This window comes from Ciconia boyciana, chromosome 1, assembly GCF_034638445.1.
Source record: "Ciconia boyciana chromosome 1, ASM3463844v1, whole genome shotgun sequence".
NCBI classification, from domain to species: domain Eukaryota; kingdom Metazoa; phylum Chordata; class Aves; order Ciconiiformes; family Ciconiidae; genus Ciconia; species Ciconia boyciana.
In genome coordinates, this window is record NC_132934.1 from 101,050,559 (window position 1) to 101,073,234 (window position 22,676).

Below are 22,676 nucleotides of genomic sequence, written 5' to 3' on the forward strand. Positions count from 1 at the left end.
CTCAAAGGTCAGTAGTGTTCTTCCAGCAAAGAACTGGCAGAAGCCATTTCCTTTATGGAGCTACTCCTACAAATGCCATCCCTACCTTATCTTAAGAGCTTATTTTTCCATTAACACTGGCTTTTCATTGAAAACTACTATTAACTCGCACATACAAGAGATCCTACTGCCTAGGCCTGATGCTTTTGACATCCTTAACTGGAAACACATCATTTCTGCTGCCAGGGAAACCTCCTCATCTGCCTAGGAGGAATTTGCATATGGAAATAACTGTTTTCTTTTTATTGAGCTCCTTGTTCTTAGACACATGAATTCAAATTAGTAACAAGTCTAAGACACTAATAATGAAGTGACCCAAGATAAGAAAATATGACATTGGAAAAAAAAAAATCATCATCTCTTCCAGGAATTTGAGGTTAAACTAATATTGCTATTCATCTGTGCGATGGAGACAGCACCGACCACATTTTAATCATTACCTCCCAGCCTCCCTATCCTCCATTACAATTACTTATTAACCTAATGTGAAATGGTAGTAGCTTAGTTATATTTGAGCAGGAGACTTTCTAAAAATATCAAGAAGCAAAGTAACATGTGCTTGCACAGATTTTCCCCATATTATTCCATTTTTCATTGTATCAAAAGCAGCATGGAATATTTTTCCTTCTGTAAACCTTACAGAAAAAATTGTTGATATCTCCATGAAGATACACTGGCATTTCTTTTAATATTTTGGTATTCTTCTGTAAAATAACAGGGCAGAATTTTTTCAGAGCTAGTGAACTTTTTAGACTTTTCTTTTTTGATATATCAGCCTTCTCCTCCCTTTCCCTCTGTTGTAGAAAATAAGAATGGAAAGATGAGACAAAGAATTAGTCATCTGGATGCGTGCATGTCCACACCCACTGTGCATAAGAAGATATGTAAATGTATGCACATATATACGTTTGTGTATTCATCTGCTGTTTTCCTCCACTGAATACAAGACAAAAAGCCTTCATGACATCTTGCTGCAACTTTGCAATTTATGGGGGAGACCAATGTAGCTCAACAGCCAAATCCTACTGTCTCAGACATCAAAGATCTGCCAAACATATCTATTCCCCCTCCTGATGTCATAACCCAATTTTATCTGATAACATTCATTAAATCATATCACCTTCTCCATGCTCCACTCCAAAAAAACCCCAATTTTGAGAAAAAAAAATTCAAAACTCAGAATATTTTGTTTTCCAACAAATTGTGTATTTTCAAGCCTAAAAATATAACCAAGGAAGCTGCAACATTACTTTTAAAGATCTTTTACAGGATCTCCTAGTCATCTAGCTATCCAAAAGAGCTAGATCAAGCTCTTCTTCTATGCTTAATTTCAAATCAAAAGAAAAACAACCCACTGATATTTAGGGAAGGTATGCAAAATATTTACTGTATCTCTGGGTATATGTACAACATTCAAACAGTTTTAAAAAAATGGAAAAAAAAATAGTAACAAAGTCTCCTTATAAGCACGTGAGCACATTTGCCTGAGATGTCCTACCATAAATAAAGGCATTCCATGGAAAATTCTGCAAAACAGCATTCATTTCTGTTAGAGGTACTTCATGGAAATCTCTGCGAGTGCAGAAATATGAGGACTGGAACTAGCTCAAGCAGCCAGCTACGCTCCTATGCCAGAGTCTACAGGTAAAGTGACCAGGGCCAGAATATATGCAGAGCCTGAGAGTGAGCCTGCTAGAGATCCCTTAGAGATACGAGACAGACATGCATTCCTGTAAAAGCACTGGTGCCCAGCCCATGCTCATGACAGAAGTCTGAAGACAGTCCAAAACATCTCCTATTACCTCCATACTTGCTTCTCCCTTTCAAAAAGGAAAAGAAAACAAAAAATAACACCCCCACCCCCAAAAAAAAGAAAAAAAAAAAGTATCTGACATACAGAAAGTATACAACTACCTAAAAAGTAAGCAAAGCTGTGTTTCACAGACAGAGCCCTGTGAGGAAGTTTCAAATACGAGTCAAGAGTTTAGAAGTCAATTGGCTGAAAATTCTTAATTATGGTATTTATCACCTTTGAGTAACAATGTACTAATTCTAGGTAAGAAAGGCAGATGGAGGCACTTCCTCAGTTCAAGATTTCTGCAGCTGTAACTTTGCACGCCAATTAGATCAGTGGAGAATCTTAACCAAGATATAGTGTAGATAAATTTAATAACATACTATACCTTCCTATACAGAAAGACTGTTAAGAACACAGCTATTTAAAGTATTCTGTGGTACTTTAGGAACATGAACGTGCAACAAGGTGCTTTATCGTAAACCAAGATATGAACTTAAGGTGGCAAAAGCAGGCTGTACCACATGCACATCATGCTATTTTCTGTTTGTATCACACAAATACTTTCAGCTATTTTATATCAACTGTTTGCTATTCTAACGCACACGGAGCAACACTCTTCTGAAAGTAGTATGCCAATTTGAAGTCTAAAACTACAAGCATTGTCTGAGCACTGAACCTGGAGTAAAACAGCTGACACCTAGAAAGATATTTTTACAAAGTGCTAACTTTGACATACCTGTATTAAGTTACTAGTATTTCAGTACTGAATATATTTATCCCTCCAAAGCAAAATTTTGCTTGTAAAATCAGAGGAACAGCCTTAAACTTAACAGTGCAAATGGTCCAACTGCAGTGGAAAAACTCCAGTGCATACTAGCTCTCAGGGTTTTAATATGGTTGTGAGCAGAACCTTGAAATTCAAACTAGCAGGGGTAGCATTAGCAGCAAAAAGTATGTCTACAGTTTCACCTTCATTTTTATTTGCAGACATGCCAATTGACTGCAATGGGAGAATAGTAAAGCAAATGCTGAATACTTCCAAGAAAAGCCTATTCTTTATGTCCAGCAACCCCTGCAGTGACCATGAGCTGATTAATTAACACAAAACTGTAAAATACGTAAAGAAAAGCCACCTTATTCTGAAGACTGAAAACACAAAAAAATGACTGAAATTAGTAAATAAGCATAACTGAGAAAAATACATAAAGCCCAGTGCATCAGTGATCAGCTAGTTAAAAAGTTAATGGATTTAATCTAAAATTGTTCAAGACAACGCTCAAGGTATTAGGTGTTGTTCAGATGAACGATCTCTGTTATGAAGAGGTCATATGCAGAGGATAGACAGTGAGATCAAGAAAAGAAAAACAAATGGGGTTTAGTTTATAAAGCACAAGTTTCATGGTGTCTAGCTAAACAGAAGTTTTAAAAGCAACTTAAATGTACAGAGTATGAGCCTTGCCACCTAATTTATGGAAACTGAACCACACACCTAGCTACACATCAGAAGAACTTGAAGCTGTGTTTGAGACACAGGAGATACAGGTCATTCCACAAAGCCAAGATACTCTTGTGAAAATTTACAGCAGCCCTACTTAAAGACCAGATTTGCATGTCAAGCTCCAAGTCCAAACAAGTCCCTATGTTTTTTCTTTTAAACTTGGTGCTTCCCTGGAAAATTGTTTTTCAGTGAGTCTTAGAGCTATTAATCGCATATCTGCAACATTAATCATTATTCTTAAGCATTTTGCAATACATTGCAGAGTTCTGGTGTCATGTGTCCTTTGCAACCTGTATAATGTTAACGTGCTAGTTGACACAAAGCAACATAAAAAACAGAATATCATTACAAACAGAACTTAATAAAATTGGGGTTTTGCTTTGATTGTTCTCAGCAGGACAGCTCATATACCAAAGAGCACTTTAAGGAGAGAAATAAATCATTAAGAATTTACAACCTCAACTTCTATAAACGGAGACATTTATAAACTGCTTGGGCTGGCTCCAGCAACAAGTAGTCTCTCTTATACCGGTTAAAAGAGGGTTCAGTTCTTCAAATCCTTACCTACCACAGGCTTCCAGCAAGCTATAGCAGAATCTGGTTATCAGCTGCTTACATGAGTCTTAGTTTTCTAGAGCTAACTTCAGTAACCAAGCTCTGACCTATGGTTCATAACGATCAGCCTCATTTTCGGTGGTAAAGCTCATTAAGCCCAGCTGCTTGAAGCCAGAACCCTAACTCTGCATCCAGGCAGGAACTCTGTAAACATCTTGCACGTGGAGGTAATTTTTCCAATTTGAGAAAAACAGTACTGTGCTACAAGCAGCAATATCCACACAGATATTAATCTCTTGCCTTCTCTGGAGAGGTTACATTCATCCTACAGTTACAGTGACTGGCCCTTGATGTCAATCTGTTTAATTTAACAATTACAAATGCAAGAATATCATTTTACTTCAGGGAAAAAAACAGAACTGCTAGAAAATGGGCAAATGAAACAAGAAGAGGAGGCTAAATATTTGCGCAGAACAGACCATAAGAGATTTTGAGACAGTAATATTTATGATGAAATAATAGTAACAATGACAAAATTGTTGTTTTCTATTGAATGAAAGGGAAACGTCACCATGCAGCAGCCACAGCAGTGATAACAGGACATACAGCAAATCCAGGCAGTAAATTAGTTCTCTCAGATTTATGGGTTTCTAAAAGAATCTACTAGAATACATTGGAAGAGGGCAGACAGTATTGCTTAGTGGAGGTGGAATAAAATTAATATGTGCAAACATTCCTTACTCAGTCTTAAATATATATATATATATTTACATATGACCATGCCACAAAAAAAGCTCAAATTTTCTTAGCTTGAAGAAATACATCAGCATTTTTAGAGTGGGAAAAACAACACACAAAGACAACCTCTTCTTCTTTTCTTAAACAATACTAACACAAGGTTGGCAGTTACAACATGCAATTTAGAAGGGAAGAACACAGCAGATTTATAACCCATTCAAGTCTGGCTGTTCAGACAAACACTGAAGTAAAATTAGTATTTATTAAAACAAATGGACTATAAATATATTAACAAATGCTATCCTTAAGAAGAAATATCTGCAGTTAATGTAATAGAACACAGGGTGTTCACTAGTTTACATCTGGCAAAGATATTTGATATCCACAACATATGGCAGCAATTTCTTTACAACATTTGAACAGCAGTTTTTCATCGGGATCCCTGCATGGCAGGACTCGAGCATTATCATTTACATTCTACACCATTCAGGGAAGTCTCCACCGTATTTCCACAGCTGAAAAACTTTAGCATGATGAAAGAAATGGGCAGTTAACTCAAATATTTTGCCATTGTCAGCTCCATTTTGTCAAGACAAACAATAGTTTGTAAGAGTATGGCGGGCAGATAAGTAGTGTGTTAAAAAACTGCTCTGCAATTATCAGTATTGTAAAACATTTTGGTTATCTTTTAAGACTGCTTTTGATATAAAATTTTCATTAGATCTTTTTGTTTATGTTTGCTTTGCAGAAAAAGAACACAATCTTGCATATAAATAAACCTTGGGTTGCCTATCTTTCTTACACAGATGATTTAAGAAGCTCATGCTCTAGATGCAACAAAAAACAAAAATCAAAACCAGCCACGCATTTGAGGAGAACTCAAAACATTCTCCCCCTGCTCTCCTCTCACAAAAAACAGAGTTGAAGAAAATACTACTATCATTGCATAATACAATTTGTCTACAATATTTTATTGTATTGACTATGTAAAGGAGCTCATCATATAAGTTCAGTGAAATGTATTGCTTTGTGGATGCCTCTTACTGTAACTGGATGAAACACACCAAAGCTTTCAAGTGTTTCAACTAGGCTTCAGTAGGTCAGCTGCTTACTGTCAATGGACCATGAAAAAGCTTTACTTATATAGTATATATACTATACAGCTGCTATACTTCAAAAAAGATTAACTCTTAAAAAAAATTTCTTTTGCTTCAGGAAGATTTGAAGGCACACTGGTGGAAAAGAAAAAGATGGCACTGAACAATTTGATAAATGACTACGCTATAAGGACAGAAGGTTTTTTAATGCTCAATTTAATAGTCATATTTCTAAAAACCATGACATGAAGGAAAAAGTTCCTACAAATCACATGACTACATGGCTACAGTAGAAGTAGTCATGTAGTTTGTGATGCTCCAACAATTTCAAAGAAAAATAATTCTAGCAAGAAATCTGTGCTATGGAGTTGACATTATCATGTTTAATTTATATAAAAGCTCTCTCAAATTAGTCATGTTACAAATCCCTGTAAGAGGGAGTGCTAAAACTGAATTTATTTGTATTTTAAATCTGCATCTTTCACATGCACTTACACAAACACACCCATATATGTGGTGATACAATCCATGCACAACTTCACTTTATAAACATTTATATGTTAGTTTTCTTTCCACATTTCCTGTGGAACGAGGCTATACTTACCAAACACTGTTAAAACCCAACACTCATGCAAAATTGTTTCTTCAGAGAGTTCTGTACTGTCCCAGTCACACTACATTTAGATGCTAGTTCATCTTCACAAAGGCACTGTAGTTTGAGTACTGATACCCCGTTTTTCTTTTCATGCGCAGAAGGCACGTAGAGAGACCTGAAGAATAAAACTACTAAGATTAGCCACAAACATTAGGTATAAAACAAACTCAAGCCACCAGAACTTAGCACTCTGCATGCTAAAGCTCAGCTACCAAAGATGATTTCAATCCGTGCCCTTAGCATTTAGGTGCTATGCAAATCTAGCCACAAGTGTCTAATGCTGTACAGCACATTCTGTGAGCAGATGGAAACATCTTGCTTCAATATATAATTTAGTGGCAAAAGCAATACAGAACTCAATTCTTTAAAATTGCATTCAACTTTTTAAAAGCCAGAAATAATATCATTTTATAATTCAAATCTGCATTTTGACACACTACTCAGTATTTGCAAAATATGAGTAGCAACAGAAATGCCGTAAGCAATTGCTTTTCTAAGACAGAGTTCTGCTCCAGCCTGAGAGAAGACTCAGTCTCATTCACAGATAGGGATGTAATAATTTTGTCATGAGGAAATGGTAACATGTTCACCTGATTTCTTCTTCTGGAATTTCCTAACTTCATCTCTAAACCTATAACATGAATGCTTTTCCTTTTATGCCCTCTAACACGTACAAAGCTGTCTGCATACAGAGCCAAACCTACCCCAGCTTCAGCCAGTCTGTGGGTTTCAAATATTCAGGTCTGCCATTTCAACTAATGGAGTAATTGTTATGACATAGTTACTGTGCAGCGTTATTGTGCAGCAAGAAAAATGTGAAGGCTCAGGTTTAATTCTCAGTCTACTAGGAAAGCAAGTTCAACCCTTTTGTCACATTCCTCTTCCACTGCCTTTAGCCCACTTAATCTTCAGTCAGCCCTTCATCCTCACATAGGTGAGGGCAAACAGTATGCTCAGTTCAGACACAATCTTATTTGGTCATCACAGCTTAACCTGACTATGAACACTGAGATCAACAGTTTCAGAAGCACACAGTGGGGCAAAACTTTGTTTTCCATTCTATCCCTTCATTCCACAAAGAATAGAACAGGAGGAAAATCATCTGATATTATAAGCAATTGAAAACAGGATTATTACATTATTAAGTATTTAAAAAAAACCTTGAAGGTAGGAAATACAACATGTTTTATTCTTCATATATGTATATATCATATGATATATCCTATCATATACATCCAAACACACTTTGAACATTCAGTCCTACAAGCTCATACATGCTTGATGGTTATAAAGCCATCAGATTAGCGACAGCAGTGAAAGACAAAGTGAGAAATTTACAAGCGTGTACTGGAACAAATGTAAGGTTACACATGCAGTACCCATTTTATTCCTTCGGGCATGCTTCTTTAATTATGAGATTACATACTTTATTCTTGGAGAATGCGTTCAGTTTGCCACTTGAGTGTCAGGTAGCGGAAAAAATACAGGTAATTATTATTTTAATCATCACTCTTCAAGTCATTAACTTTTACTTAATGGAAGTATTCCTGCAAATCTCTTCCAGACTCCCATTTCATTCACTACACATGGTCTGCTGTGCCCAGTAAGGGTTCAAATGATCTCTCTGTTATACAGGCATCCTTTTGGACTAACTCCACATTTTTAACACGGTACCTGATTTCAGCCAAAACTAAGGCATCTCCCTGCAGAAACCTTCAGGTGATTTGCCTTTATCCCAACTTCATTCACATAACAAAAATACTGCTCTAAAATAAATTACTGATAATGCAACAGAATGTACTTGAGAGATCAATTTAGAGAATGTATCCATCTGTATTAGAGCAAAGCACATCAGCTAACAGTGCTCTGAATTTTCTTTGGGATCCCATACACTGATAGCAACTCCAATAATTTTGCTCAGGCCCCAGCGTGGAGAAATAAGCCTGAAGCAGAAAGTTACCTAGGGATGTTTTCTCCTGACTTAACTTTTATGGTCTACCAATGGCTGTTCTATGTACTTCTCCAAAGTCAAAATAAGTAATCTGTAACAGCCGCTACTCCTGATTTTAATTTCTTTTGGTATAGCTACCATTTTACGTTTCAGAAAAGAACCATAAATGTAGTCATCCAAATAAGACGAGCAACTTGTGCTCATTTTCCACAATGTACAGAATTACGACATAGATGATTTATTATGGGAACAATAACTAATAAAAAGTCTTCAGTCCAAATTAAACTAAGTCAAATTAATACTTCAATAACCAACACACTCTCATCAAATTACAATAGGACAACAACAACTCTAAGTTCAAAGCAATTCATTATATTAACCTGATAATTTCTTGTGTAGGGATGGAAAAATACATTAGTGTGTTCTGCTGGCCCCTAAACAGCATTTCACAATGAAATTAAACCATACATTAGCATGGTTTGACAGATTCATTATTTTGACTGATGCCAACCCTGGAATGTTGACACTTAATCTAGCATATATGAACATGTTCCACAGTCAGAAAATATTCATAAAACTTGACTAAACATGCTTTCAGAGAAGCACTATGAAGAAAGGCATGTGTAGTTAGCACTTTTATCTCTCTAAAATCATGAAGATAATCGGAAAAGATTTCATCCCTCTGGGCAACAGACAACTCTTCTCCACTTTTCTTTGACCAGTTTATTTCTCAAGTACCAGGCAAGCAGGCGTCCATCTCTTCTCTTGAGAGACTATTCCACAGCACATCCCTCTAAGGGCAGGTCCAGTTCTCATTTGCACAGGTGTACAACTCCACTGCCAGCTGTAAGCCGGTGATGGATCACCCTGCAGGGGAAGGCTTCCTCAAGAGGACTGATTCAATCAGTATCTTTGGGATTGGACTCATGATAGCAGCACAGTTTGAAGATGCTGGCAACAACACACACCACCACACTAATTACAGTTGTAATACATAGTTTCATCACAAGGAGGAATGTGCTTATCTTAGGAAACGTCTTTTCTGTTCTGTACTAGCTTTATTAATATAATAAAAGGAAGTTTATGTCATTATTAGTAATTACAGAACCACATATTCCAAACCTAAAACCAAAACAAAACAACAAACCCACAGAATCCAAACCTCTGCTTTATATTTTCCACAAATAAGGTAGAAGTGGCATACTAAGTTTGCCTCTTTATGTACAAATTCTAAACATTATTTTTCTGACAAAAGGCACAATGCCGAAAAACAGTGACAAACTCAGGGGTGTTATTTTCAGTAGGAAAATAACAGTCACCAAACCATTCACAACAGAGGTGTGAATTAGCTTTTTGGGCCAGATATACAAAGATCTGCTCATCTGAGTCTATACTTCTCATGATCCACTGAACTGCAGACAAGTATGGGCATTTGTGCACACAGCTTAATTTTGCTTAGAAAAAAGTTCCACAATATAGAAACAAATATTTCTGTAATGGACTATACATTTAATTCTAAGTCTTGACTTTCACAGAAGTTCCTTTTTTTTTTTTTTTCATCTGAGAAAGGTTAAAATACCTTATGGCTATTGATATTATAATATGCATAAAATTCTCATCTCCTGTTTGGCTTATGACATCTTATGCCTTACACTATTATATAAGTATTTATAAATTTATATCTATATTCCAGCAAATGTTACAGTGGATATTTTAATTACCGATATAAAAACTGAATCACTTTTTAATCTTCCTAAGCTCTTGGCCTGCGTGATACCTTGTTGCAATGAATTCCACAGGTTAATTATGTGCTGTGTAAAGACATATTTGCAAGTGTCAAATGTATATGTTTTGCTTGAAATTCATTTCAAGTTAACACTGCATGCACCTTTCCCCCCACAATTAATGATAGAAACTTTTATTAGATATCTGCTTTCTCTTTGGATCCAATTAAAACACCTCTATTTCTTGAGGATTTCTCTGTTATTTTCATATTCAGTTAGCCTCAATGTTATCTGCAGAAAATAAATGAGAACTTTTAGATGTGTTGACCAACTTCTTAATTACAGAACTCCTTTATGATTTTTTTAATAATTAAAATTCAACATGGGAAATAAAAAAATTATGTGTAAAATGGGAAAAAATAAATCTGTTCTTTAAAAGAAATTAAACAAACTGATGTCCATTTATTAGCATCAAATAACCGGACTAGGTGGATAAGAGTTTTGAATTGTAGTGTTCAAAAATTCTTAGGCTCTGCCTGATGACAGCTGGAAGTATGAAACACGCTCTTGAAGATACATTTCTGAAAACTGTTCTAAATGTAACATTTTTCTTTTAATTCAAAACACTTCACTGACCAGAAGTTACAAAGCCTATTTCGGTACATACTAAATTAGTCTGTCCCTGTAAAATAAAAGGCGTCATTCTGGACTGTTGTTTGCTAAACGACTTATCTTTTTCCTTTCTGGACCCTCGGTAGGCTGATCTCTCGACTGCAGTGCCGGGAGGAGGTGCTGTGCTCACTTCAGGGCTCAGGACAGGGGTTCGGGCACTCTCCCATCCACACAGCAATGACAGACCATCAGCTGATAATGGGCAGCTCTGTACTAAAAACCAGAATTTAAAGTTGACAAGGCAGCTAGCTGTCATCATGGTCAGATTGCATCCAGGCTGGGAAAGGAGAGCAGAGATGTGCATTACCACCAACAACTCTCAGCTGTCTTCCCACAGGTATCCATTCAGCCATCTCCCCACTGCAAGTACTTCAACACTAGTACAACATGATTCAGCACAACTGTTAGCTGGCCCCACCGCTGATTAAATCATACCCTTGAAATTAATTTAAAAAATATTAAAGTAGTTTATAACAATTTTCAAAGAGCTTTACAATTACCTAGTCTCTACCACAGCCTCAAACTGAAACGGTAAATGATATTCAATGATATTGTAAACATCAGAGTGTTTAAAGAGGTGTCTGCACTGGTGTATACTATTGCTATCGAAGTATCTGACAAAGCAGTATATAGTACTGATTAAATGCTGTCTTCAGCTATGGAATTGAAAAATCAATTGGACATTTGTGTAACAGGTAGCACTGTTTCAGAATCACAAATAGCTGATGTTATGATTTTCTTGTTCTTCACACTACCTGCACCTAAAATACCAAACTAAATTCAGAGTGTCTTTCTTTCTCAGAATGATAAATAAAATTCAGTCTCTCTCATAATTATGGTGGACAGACTGCACCCTGAACATTTTAAAAAGCTGGAATTGGAGCTTGGTCTAGCCTTTATCCCACAGTCACAACGAAACTTTCCATACGAAAGAGAAAGCTGTTTTGTGAAGGCAGATTTTCTTCTTCCAAGGGAAGTTCACAACTGTGTAACAAAACGAAGTAAGACCTGAACTTCACTGAAAGCATCAGCATTTTCTTTCCTACAGCATAACTCACCCTCATCTTACCTCTATATTCACAGAACATCAATGCACTAAAATCATGCAAAATCACACAAACTTTTCCCCCCTCCCCTCTACGGGCAAAAGAGGGTGCGATATCCAAAATCCAACAGTAATGATTCAAGACACATCACCTGGCCTGCTCCCTGAATGCTGCCTGCTACTGAGCTGTAACCACATGCCTGACAGAACAACAGCAAGCCCATTAGGAAAACATCTCTTCCAGAAGGAAGGTGCCAAAGGCAGCTCATCCAAAGCCTATGGGCACAAGGGGAATGTCTCACAACAAGCCATTTCTGAATGAGTTCTCTGCTTAGGACCTGTATCTGGAGCCCCATGGACTTCATTCTGCATTCACTTCAACTCGAGGAGGCTTCTGCTTCAGTCTGGGGGCAGAGGAAATGGCAAAGTAAAAAAGTGAAAATATCAGATGGTTGCGTTTTGTTTCATATCTAATCTGGTGATTACTTCAAGGGGTTTAATGTGGTTTTCTGTGGTAACAGGTATTTCATAACAGAGTCGAAGCACTATTGAGAACACCTAAATACTGGGTTTACATCAAGAATTAACTCTGGCCTATTTACCAACTCCATTGTCCATGGTGAAAGTGTGTGATGCTACACGGCCCTAGAACTCAATACAGGGTGGTATGTCTAACTATCTTGATTTTAATTGCTATGACACTTTTACTCTGATTACTTATTCCAAACTTACCCAAACCCAAGGTTTTTCAGTCACACTTTAAATTAAGTGATTCAGATAAGGAATTAATTGCAATATAATTGGATACTTATAGACAGTTAAATACTAATTGAAGGCCTTACTTGAAACTAAGTGCTACTGATTTTTCTAATGAAAAGGCAAACAAAAGACAAAGAAAAATATCAGCCTTTTTTTTTTTAAGCAGCTACTTTGTACATTGCCCTGTGATCTTCTTGCTAAAACGAACATTTTACGGAATTTTCTCACAAAGATGTCTACTCAAAGAGCATTGTGGATTTAAAATAATGGGTGTCTTAAAGTAATTAAAATTACCTCTAAGGAAAGTACTTGCCCTGAAGAACTTTATGGAAATTAACCAGTATTATGATTATGAACTGCAAGAAGAAAAAAGTGCAGTAAAGATCTTCCAATAAACAACTATATAGTATGTAATTTTCTCAGTGGAGCCCATTTTCTTAAGTTTCTTAACCAAACAGATGTAAAGAAGCAAATGTACTATTTTGATGGTACTGCACGTACTATCAACACAAGAACTGAAAATGAGTCATTTCGCTTACCTCAGTTTTGCATTTGTACAACTCACTTTTTATTAAAGACTTATTCCCAAAATGCACTGGCATATGAGAAAGCAGAATCTGAGTCTAGAATGTTTAGTAATTTAAAAGTGTATCATTATGCCTTTCCTTGAAAGTTTCAATTATTTGTATGACCATAAAACACTTCAAAACTGAGACACACAGACCTGTCTTCTGACAACTATTCCCTCAATTATCACATATTATAAAGCATCCTCAATTTTCTCAATAGCACTGTAACTGAACAACAAGTTTCTCACATCTTTAAAGTGAGAACAGGAGGAAAACGGATAGTATTGCCACTTACAATATCTATGCATTCCTTTTACAGAAAAAGAAAAAAAAACACAGGTCTGAAAGAAAGGCAAAATACATAACCATATTAGAGAGTTAAGATTATTTCCTTTGGAGTCACTCGTGAAGTTACTCAAATGAATGATGTTATGCACCAAGTGTACCTCTGACAGCATTTGTCTTTTTCATCAATCACAAATAATATAAACTGACTGTGTATGTCATTCTCTTTGACTTTGTATGTCAACATAACAATAAAGAATTATTATAAATAATAAAGAAATAAGACATCTATTTTAATAGTACTTTTCCTGAATAGATATCAATATATTTTTTAAAATACCTATAAATATATTGTTACCATTTTGATAGACACAAAAAGAAGATAATGAAAGGTGAAACAACTTAAATGTTACTCAACAGGCCAAGGATATATTCATAAAGATCTGAAGTATTCTGAGAATTAATCTAGCACACTATTCACTAATTTACTTAATCTCATTTCAGTAAAAGGACACTCTGGATTTATTGCTATATTGTGGCCCAGAATCCAAAAATATTTTTACACTCGTAACTCCTTGTTATTTCTCTTAAGTCTGTTTTTAAATTGAAAGCTCTTATTCGCATTAAGCTTACAGAATACAGACTTGTATCACAGCAGAATCTCATCTGGTTCAAAGTAATAAAGTACACTGCACCTCTACAGAGTTAATTGCCTGCTACATCTGGTATTTCTGATCTAATATAAAGGCAAAAACAATTCCAAGACCAGTGTGCCTAATAACCAGTTTTTCCTTTTCAGCAGTCTCTTTCAGTCAGCTTTGATTTTGTGCACATTATTAAAGAAAAGACTTACTCCAGCAGAAGGTACCTAGATTTGCTTTTTGGATTTCATAAATGGGGAACTTTTCTTTTGAACTTCTTTCTGACCTGACATAAATCCATAAATTTTCAACAGAATAGGGTGGACATGTACATAAAACAGAGGAAGAATCTGGCGGAGCAGGCATCAGTGGCTTGCTGGAGGCATCTAGCTGTGTACCTGTCCACACCAGCAATGTGTAGTGGGATGTCAGTGTGGGATAATGGCTGAGGTGACTTAAAAATTAGAACTTATATTCACACTTTTAGGAAAGACACAGCATTGAAGAAACTCCCCAGGTGGAATGTGGCTGACATGTAAGGAATCCATTCCATGGGAGTTCCCTAGGCCTGCAACCTTAGATGTCGGTAACGCCAGGGGAGCTTGGTGTGCTGACTCTAAGAGGCGCTGCCCAGAGGGTGGAGCAGTGTGGAGACGCCGCGGCAAGGCTCTGCAATAATAGGGGAACTTAAAGGTGTCATGGAACTGATAAGCTGCATATTTACTACCCTGGGCCAACAGCCTGCCGCGTTTTTTACAAAATGCTGTCTTTTTGGTAAACTTTGCTCATTATAACATCATTATAATACCAAAACACACCTCCATCCCAAAAGCCACCCGCCTCCAAAGTGCAACCACCCCTCACTGAGCTTGCGCTCTGAATTTTCCTAGCTTATACCTTTAAAAGCGAAGCGAGAAAACTTTACGCCAATCCTAAACAAAGGTATGTATGACTAGAGTCACTCAAGCTCCACCTGAAGGGTGAAAAATAGTATAAAATAGCTTAAGAGAGAGAGAATGTTAGGGAAGACACCATCGTGTACCACTCTGATGTTTGGGATCAGTTGACGGGCTGAGCCTCTCTTCCCCCCCCATTAGGACGCCTTTGGGTAAGAGTCGAACACTTGGTTATATCAAATGCCTCCACAGAAAACTTAGAAATCTCTATATAGAGAGTCGCTTTATTATCTTTTAATGCGTTTGTGTCCGGCTGTGTTACTCATATTCTTGATATACGCGTTGTGTCCGGCCTTGTTGTATACATGTTTGTGTCCAGCCGTGTTATTCATACTCATATTCTTGGTATTTGCATGTGCTTTGCAGACAGTGAATTTATCACTGGTAATCCAAAGAATCTGTGTGTCTGTTGCTCTAATAAACTGCACTCTTCACTGATCTGGCCGTGATAGTTCCTTCAACATGACCAGACTGGGGGGGGTGTAAAAATTAATGCTGTCGCCTTAGCGAAAGCCCTGAGCTGATAAGTGGCTATACACACAGTCCTTAGAAAATACACCATTGACCAAGTCTGAGACTAGGACTGGACTTAGCCGCACCTGGACTCCTCTCTGAGAAGGAGTTTAGAAAGCAAGGTGGTCCTGTCTGAACCTTGTGACTCAAAGGGAGGGTTCCCCCCCCCCCGCCACTCCTCAGACTCCTATTTGTATGCGACAGTAACTCTTAACGCAACAGTCAGGGATTCCAAAATCACAGCTTAATCATCAAACAGAAAAAGGACAGGAAGTCTACATTACACTGACATCAAGGGCTTTCTGCTGTCAAGGCAACACTGAATTTTCCTATGCCAAAGATGAGGATGTTCAAACTTACAGAAGCAAAGAGAGAGGGTTTTGCAGGAAGCAGTGCTGGGATGAGTGCTGGGTAATATTCAGCACAGGTCTTGAAAGGAGTCAGAAAAAACTCCAACTATGCTAGACTATCCAGGGGGGTGAGAAGCTGAACGCTAGCATGGTAGACAACTTCAAGGCTGTAAGTTTTTGTCAAAGATATCTCTACACCCCTTTCCCGATACCTTTCGTTACCAGACTGCAATGAAATTCTAAAGCCTTGTTCTATTTCCCCACTCATAAAAGACATAGACATACCATTTGTCTCAAAAAAATATCATTCTTGTTCCATGTCAGCAATCTTCAAGTATTAACAAAAGATTCTGGCTGTAAGGAAGTGAATTTTCTTCCAGATATGTCCAATATCAAATGACTTAAATTTCTATTAGCATATTTTTCTAGCAACTTTTCCATCACAGAAAGACAAGAGTCAAAAAGCGTAATGGAGCAAACATAATGCAAAATTCTTCACAGAACACTGTTTTCCAAGAAGCAGTATTTAAATGTTTTTAAAAACAAAAGAATAATGAAATTGCCTTTCACCCTCTTCCCTCCCACAAAGCACTCCAGAAATAACCCAAAAGAGAGACACCTGACATTGTATAAAGCCAAATAAAGAGAGAAAAAAGACCAAACACCACAAAACACATATTAAAAGTCTTCCTATTCTTATATTCTCGGAATTGCAGTTGTTGGGTGTCACCTGGATACCTCTCCAGTGCCATTTAAAAAACAGTGCCAAGTAAGGCACCGGCAAAGACCACTGATGACTCCTCCATGCTCCTGACAAATGAACAAGGCATTGCCCACAGGACACTTTTGTTGCGGGTCACTACATCTAGACACACAGAGAGAAGCCCAAGCTGACTGAAAAACTCATCAGGAAAGCCTGGGGTCAGTCTCTGGTTTTGCTCTGTCCTCGTTCAATCAAGCCTTCGACAGCCTTTAATAAATAAAGTTCAAGTCCTTAGGATCTGGTTCTGCTTGGCACCTAACTTTAAATCCTGAAGTCACCAGGACCACCGTTACCCCAAGAAACAGAAAAATTCTGCTTTCTTCCTCTCTTGTCCCTGCAAGTGGGGTTAGGGATCCCTGTAAAGGATTCAAAGAACACCCTACTATCTTTTTTTTTTTTTTTTTTTTTTTAATCCTCAACAGATAACAAAGCTATGAAAATTAATCTTAGCTTTCCTTTAAGTTTCCTTTTTCCCTTCTTCCAGTGGGAAATTTGAGAAAAATACTGGTTGTGTTATGTCAAAATGCCTTATCCTCTGTTCTACCAAATCCCTTTGAGAATTTATGTGAATGTCTGCTTTCAAAATGGTGGAGGGACCAGAACCAAAGCAGCAGACAGTATCATAGGGAGTGTAAAACCGTGCCAAGTGCTGCCAGCAATGTAAAAAATCACTTTTAAAACCTCAGTTAATTATTAGAATAATAGACCTTTTGTATTCATGTAACTCAATAACATTTTCATTTAAAATATTTATTAAGCATCCTTTGTGTTCATTTGCATTCAAAAATTTCAAAGAAAATGACAACGGTAATGTTTTCTCTAAATGATCCTCTCCTGTTATGACTTATTGTAGCCTCTCTTTTACGCATATGCTTACAATAAGGTCAATTTCTGGGAAGGTAATAATAGAAATGGTAAGGGACTTACCCTCATTCTCTTGTGATATTTCTTCTTCCCAGACTATAACACAAAGACTTCAGAAAAATGCAGCACACTGCTCATTTTTATGTGGTGACTACTATCATAGTAATTTTAATGCAATCGCATTATTTACCATCTGTTCTTTGTTTAGCCAAAATAGATTTTCTACATAGTTCATTTGGACACTTGAGACAAATAAGCTATTTATTCCCGCCAGTTTAATGTTTCAGCTACTAGAATTTTAAAAAGAAAATCTTTTCCACAAGAAAACATGTTCTCAGATATTCTCTAATGTAATATATTTCTGAATAACGGTACCTTGTTTTACGGTACCTTTTAAAAAGGAAAACGGTACCTTTTAAAAAGGAAATTACTTATGTTCTTTGCTCTTTTTCAAGGTCTTAGATCATAATACAAGAGCTTTAAAGACGCTTAGCGTTGTGTTTCAAAATAAACTCTGACAAACAACTTTTCCAAGTTGACAAGTTTCTTGGATTCACTTATTTGAGAAGAGAAACTGTCCTTACAACTAAGTATTAATCACATTAAAGGAGAATCAGGGCCCACAATACACTACCCAAGAAGCCTCAATAGAAAGGTTTTATGCAGCATATTTGATATGTAGATGAGAAGAGAGAAGTATTATAAATAGGGGGAACCTCATTTGACATTTTCCAATTAAAAAAAAATAAAAAAACCAATCAATGATTATGTAATTGAGGCAGCAGTGTGCTACACAGCAGAAAATGAGAGAAGGAACTCAACCTTGAGGCTTGATGGGAGCACAGCCAGGAGTGTGTGAGAACAACAGGGTAGACAACAATTATGTCTGGTTTCTTACTAAAAAAACTCAGGACTACCTTCTTTTAACACTCCAGCTAGAAGGGGGACTACTGTATTTCAAATAATAAATACAAGTGAAAATAGCAGAAATGGAAAGGACTGACCACAACTGACAATATTTTTGCTGGATTTATCTTAGATATTTCTATCTCAGGACACTAGATAATTTGTAACTTATGTTAAAAGGGTAATATTATTGTCCATTACCACTTTATTATTTAACAGAACTGATTTACACATACATTTATTAAAATGTATGTCATACTACAGATGTACCATTTTGCAGCATACAAAGATGCTGATTAACATAATATATGGAATCCAAGTCCTGGACTCAAGTCTACAATCATCTTGAAAAAGCAATTTCCCCTTTCCACATTTAGGTTTTGTCACAGCCAAACAGGTGTGCTACAATTTGACTACTTCTGGAGCTCAGATTGCTGCAATCCCTATCTTGTAACATTCAATCACCTCACTTGTCTAAAGAAACAGATGATACAATGCAATTCATACATACAAAAAGGTTCAGTATCACTCATGTTAACTATTTCATATTAAAATGAGAATTAAAATGCAAGCTATCATCATTTTAAAACCTGCATGGATTGAGAAATAATGAGAATACATTGACAATATATCAAGTTTGTTCAGGCAAAACCTAATGTTGAGTAAACAAGAGGCCAACAGACAAGCCTATATGCATTTCTTTATAAGGACGAAGGAGTCCCAGTTTCTCTGAAGTGACTCAAGTGCTTGCATACCCTGCAGTTTGCACCATACTGTCATCACCCAATAGTTTTATAACATTAGATACATTTCAGAGCTTTTTTGTTTTCTAAATCAGAGACACACTGAATGGCAGAGGACAGATTCTGGGGGTGAATCTCTGAGAAAGTCTGCAGAGATCTGATACTTGGCCTTACACGAGTGATTCTAGTTCCCTGTACCATTTTATTAGTATTGAAAAAATGCAAAGATTATATAAAATTTCTTGATTTATCAATCTCTTACCCAATTATTAGGAGCAATATCACTCAAGGCTCGTTTTTAACCTTCAGGTCTACAGGTTTTGACTGATGTTTTTTGTTTATTTTGCTTGCTTGAGCTAGTATTGTAAGTACGTTGGTAGACATTCACTTTCCTTCAAAGCCATTTAATTTGTATTGTTAGAACCATTAAGATAGATATTTAGCAATTACGGTATGAAACTGGTTTATACTTCAGTATAAACTTTAACAGACCTTCATTATAGCAGACAGGTTGTGGATAGAACAAATTCCAGTTTTGATTATACCTTTCTTACTCAGTTTCTTAAGCAAATTCCACTGAATGTTAAGTTTTTCATTAAATGGTTTATCCCAGATATTTAAAATTATGTTACTAAGCTGAGGTAAATTCAGATGAAGAATAAAATAATTGCCATAAATTGTCCTCGCATCTCTGTCCTCTACACTTGTCTACACATATAAAGTTTATTGCCGGGATATACCATATTTTGCTACTGAAAAATGGCAAGCCCTAATCGATAAACCATATACTTCAGGCTGGCATACTGACAACCTACTGAAGTCCCCAGGTCTAGAACTTGCCCTCCGGCTCACTGAGATCTGCTCCTTGTAGGTATTTAGCCCAGAACATCAACCCAAACACATCTTGTATGCGCCATAATCCTCAAAAGACCTCACAGTATGCTTATATATTAAGGCACACAACAAAAAGTAAATGAAGAAAAATCAAACATCACAAATTACTGTGGGAGAGATTAAGAGAATACACTGAACCCTTCCCTTTGTTTTACAAACTATAAACTGAAAGTTGCACAGATGACCACAATCTGCAGGAGAGTCAAAAAACCCAGAGTCCCAGGCCAAGGAGGCAGACAAAATGTGACAATAGTGCAAAACGCAGCACAGCACTTCACTCTGCAGGTCATCTGGGGATCTGAGCCTTCTTCAAAGTTTCAAAGGAGCTAAAGAAAACTCCAAGAAATCAAAGTGGCCATCAAAAGCAAATCTGGCCTTTGCAAGCTGCTAGAAGACATCTGAAGTGCATGGTTCATTCAGTACAAGTTATACAGATAAAATGGAAAAAAAAACAGAAGAAAACTGATTCATGATCTGACTTAAGTGGCACATTCAACTTGCAGTGGCTGAACTGTTTCAGAGCTGAGTCCATTACAGCAGAAGACTCCAACTTATTAACCACACTTTGAAGATCTACTTGCACAAAAAAATTTAAAATATCTCTTTATTTTCAATTAAATCAAGTAAGGACTATCAAGAGTCAGTGTTTCTGAAAATCTTTTTCCCCTTGAGCCCTATTTTGAAGGAAATCTAAAACCTGAAGTTTGCACTAAGTTTGCACTAAGAACACATCAAAGTTCCCTATTAACTTGAAATTCAGCTAGCTCATCTCAGTCTCTGTTTACACATCTAGACTGAAATCTGGAGTTGCAAGGGGCAAGGACAACAGGAAGGAACAAGTGGTGCTGCCTCTTTTCCCTCAGAGTTTGACCTAAGGGGGTGGGGTGTGGAACAAACCAAAAAAACCCAACAGGATAATTAGGAGTAAGAGACCTGGTCTTCCTCAGGTTGCTCTTACTTCTCTGTCCCTCATACAAATTTTTGACCAAGTCCTTATGCTCTTAGCTTGGACACAGCAAACAACACAAGTTAACTGACTACACACTACACTTTCAGGCATATTCAAGAGACCGTAACTTATATCCCTGCTACAAGGAGCTGCATTCACTGAGCTGTACTGCCTTTGGTGTAAATATGCCAAAAAATACATTTGACTGTTCACTACTCCCTTTCAGAATCAGGACTGAACTTCTGTCATAGTTTAACCCCGGCGGGTAGCTCAGCCCCACCCAGCCACTTGCTCACTCCCGCCAGAGGGACAGAGGAGAGAATCGGAAGGGTAAAAGTGAGAAAACTTGTGTATTGAGATAAAGACAGTTTAATAGGTAAAGCAAAAGCTGGGCACGCAAGCAAAGCAAAACAAGGAATTCATTCACTGCTTCCCGTCAGCAGGCAGGTGTTCAGCCATCCCCAGGAAAGCAGGGCTCCATCATGCATAACAGTGACTTGGCAAGACAAATGCTGTAACTCTGAACATCTCCCCTTCCTCCTTCTTCCCCTCCCCAGCTTTTATTGCTGAGCATGCCGCCATATGGTCTGGGATATCCTTTCAGTCAGTCGGCTGTCCCAGTTGCGTCCCTTCCCAGCTTTTTGCCCATCCCCAGCCTACTCCCTCGCAGGGCAGTGTGAAAAGTAGAAAAGGCCTTGGCACTACGTAAGCACTGCTTAGCAATAACTAAAAACATCCCTGTGTTATCAACACTGTTTTCATCACAAATCCAAAACACAGCACCATACCAGGTACTGTAAAGAAAACTAACTCTATCTCACCCAAATCCAGTACAACTTCAAATCCTATTTCCCAGCTTTTGCCTCTGGCTTAGAAGACAGTGGTACATCTACAATTAGTCCCTATAGAGGGCCATACCTTTTCACTACTACTGTTTGTGGTTTGTTCTTTTTCTTTTCTTTCACATAATAAAAGAGAAAGATTCCTTAGATGTAGATATTGCAGTATTCTGCTTTTGATGACTAAGTTTGGGTTAACAGATTAGCAGTAGAAAATCTTAGAAGAAAAGATAATGCCCATGATATCTGAGAGACTTGAGAGCTGTAAGCCTGGAAGCACTATAGCTAGTATCACCTGTGTCCTGGTTTCAGCTGGGATAGAGTTAATTTTCTTCCTAGTAGCTGCTATAGCGCTGTGTTTTGGATTTTAGTATGAGAATAATATTGATAACATGCTGATGGTTTAGTTGTTGCTCAGTAATGTTTACACTAGTCAAGGACTTTTCAGCTTCCCATGCTCTTCTGGGTGCACGAGATACTGAGAGGGGGCACAGCCAGAACAGCTGACCCAAACTGGCTAAAGGGATATTCTATACTATACGATGTTATGCTCAGTATATAAACTGGGGGGAGCTGGCCGGCAGGTAGCAATCGCTGCTCAAGGACAGGCTGGGCATTGGTCGGCAGGTGGTGAGCGGTTGCATCACTTGGTTTTTCCTGGGTTTTGTTCCTCTCTCTCTCTTTTGTTGTTTTCCTTCTCACTACAATTTATTATTATTTTTTTGGGTTTTGTTTCAATTATTAAACTGTTCTTATCTCAACCCACAAGTTTTCTTACTTGTGCTCTTCTGATTCTCTCCCCTATCCCACGGGGGGGAGGGGGAGCGAGCAGCTGTGTGGTGCTTAGTTGCTGACTGGGGCTAAACCACAACA

General features: G+C 37.4%; 1 long non-coding RNA gene across 1 annotated transcript in view; it reads right to left on the reverse strand.

Annotated features, from left to right (window-relative positions):
* LOC140647170 (uncharacterized) overlaps positions 1 to 6,491 on the reverse strand; it is a 36,546-nt gene extending 30,055 nt beyond the window's left edge. Inside the window, exon 1 of the long non-coding RNA XR_012040689.1 lies at positions 6,330 to 6,491. This is a non-coding gene — a long non-coding RNA (uncharacterized lncRNA). The remainder of the gene's footprint in view (positions 1 to 6,329) is intronic.
* Between the last annotated feature and the right edge of the window lie 16,185 nt (positions 6,492 to 22,676).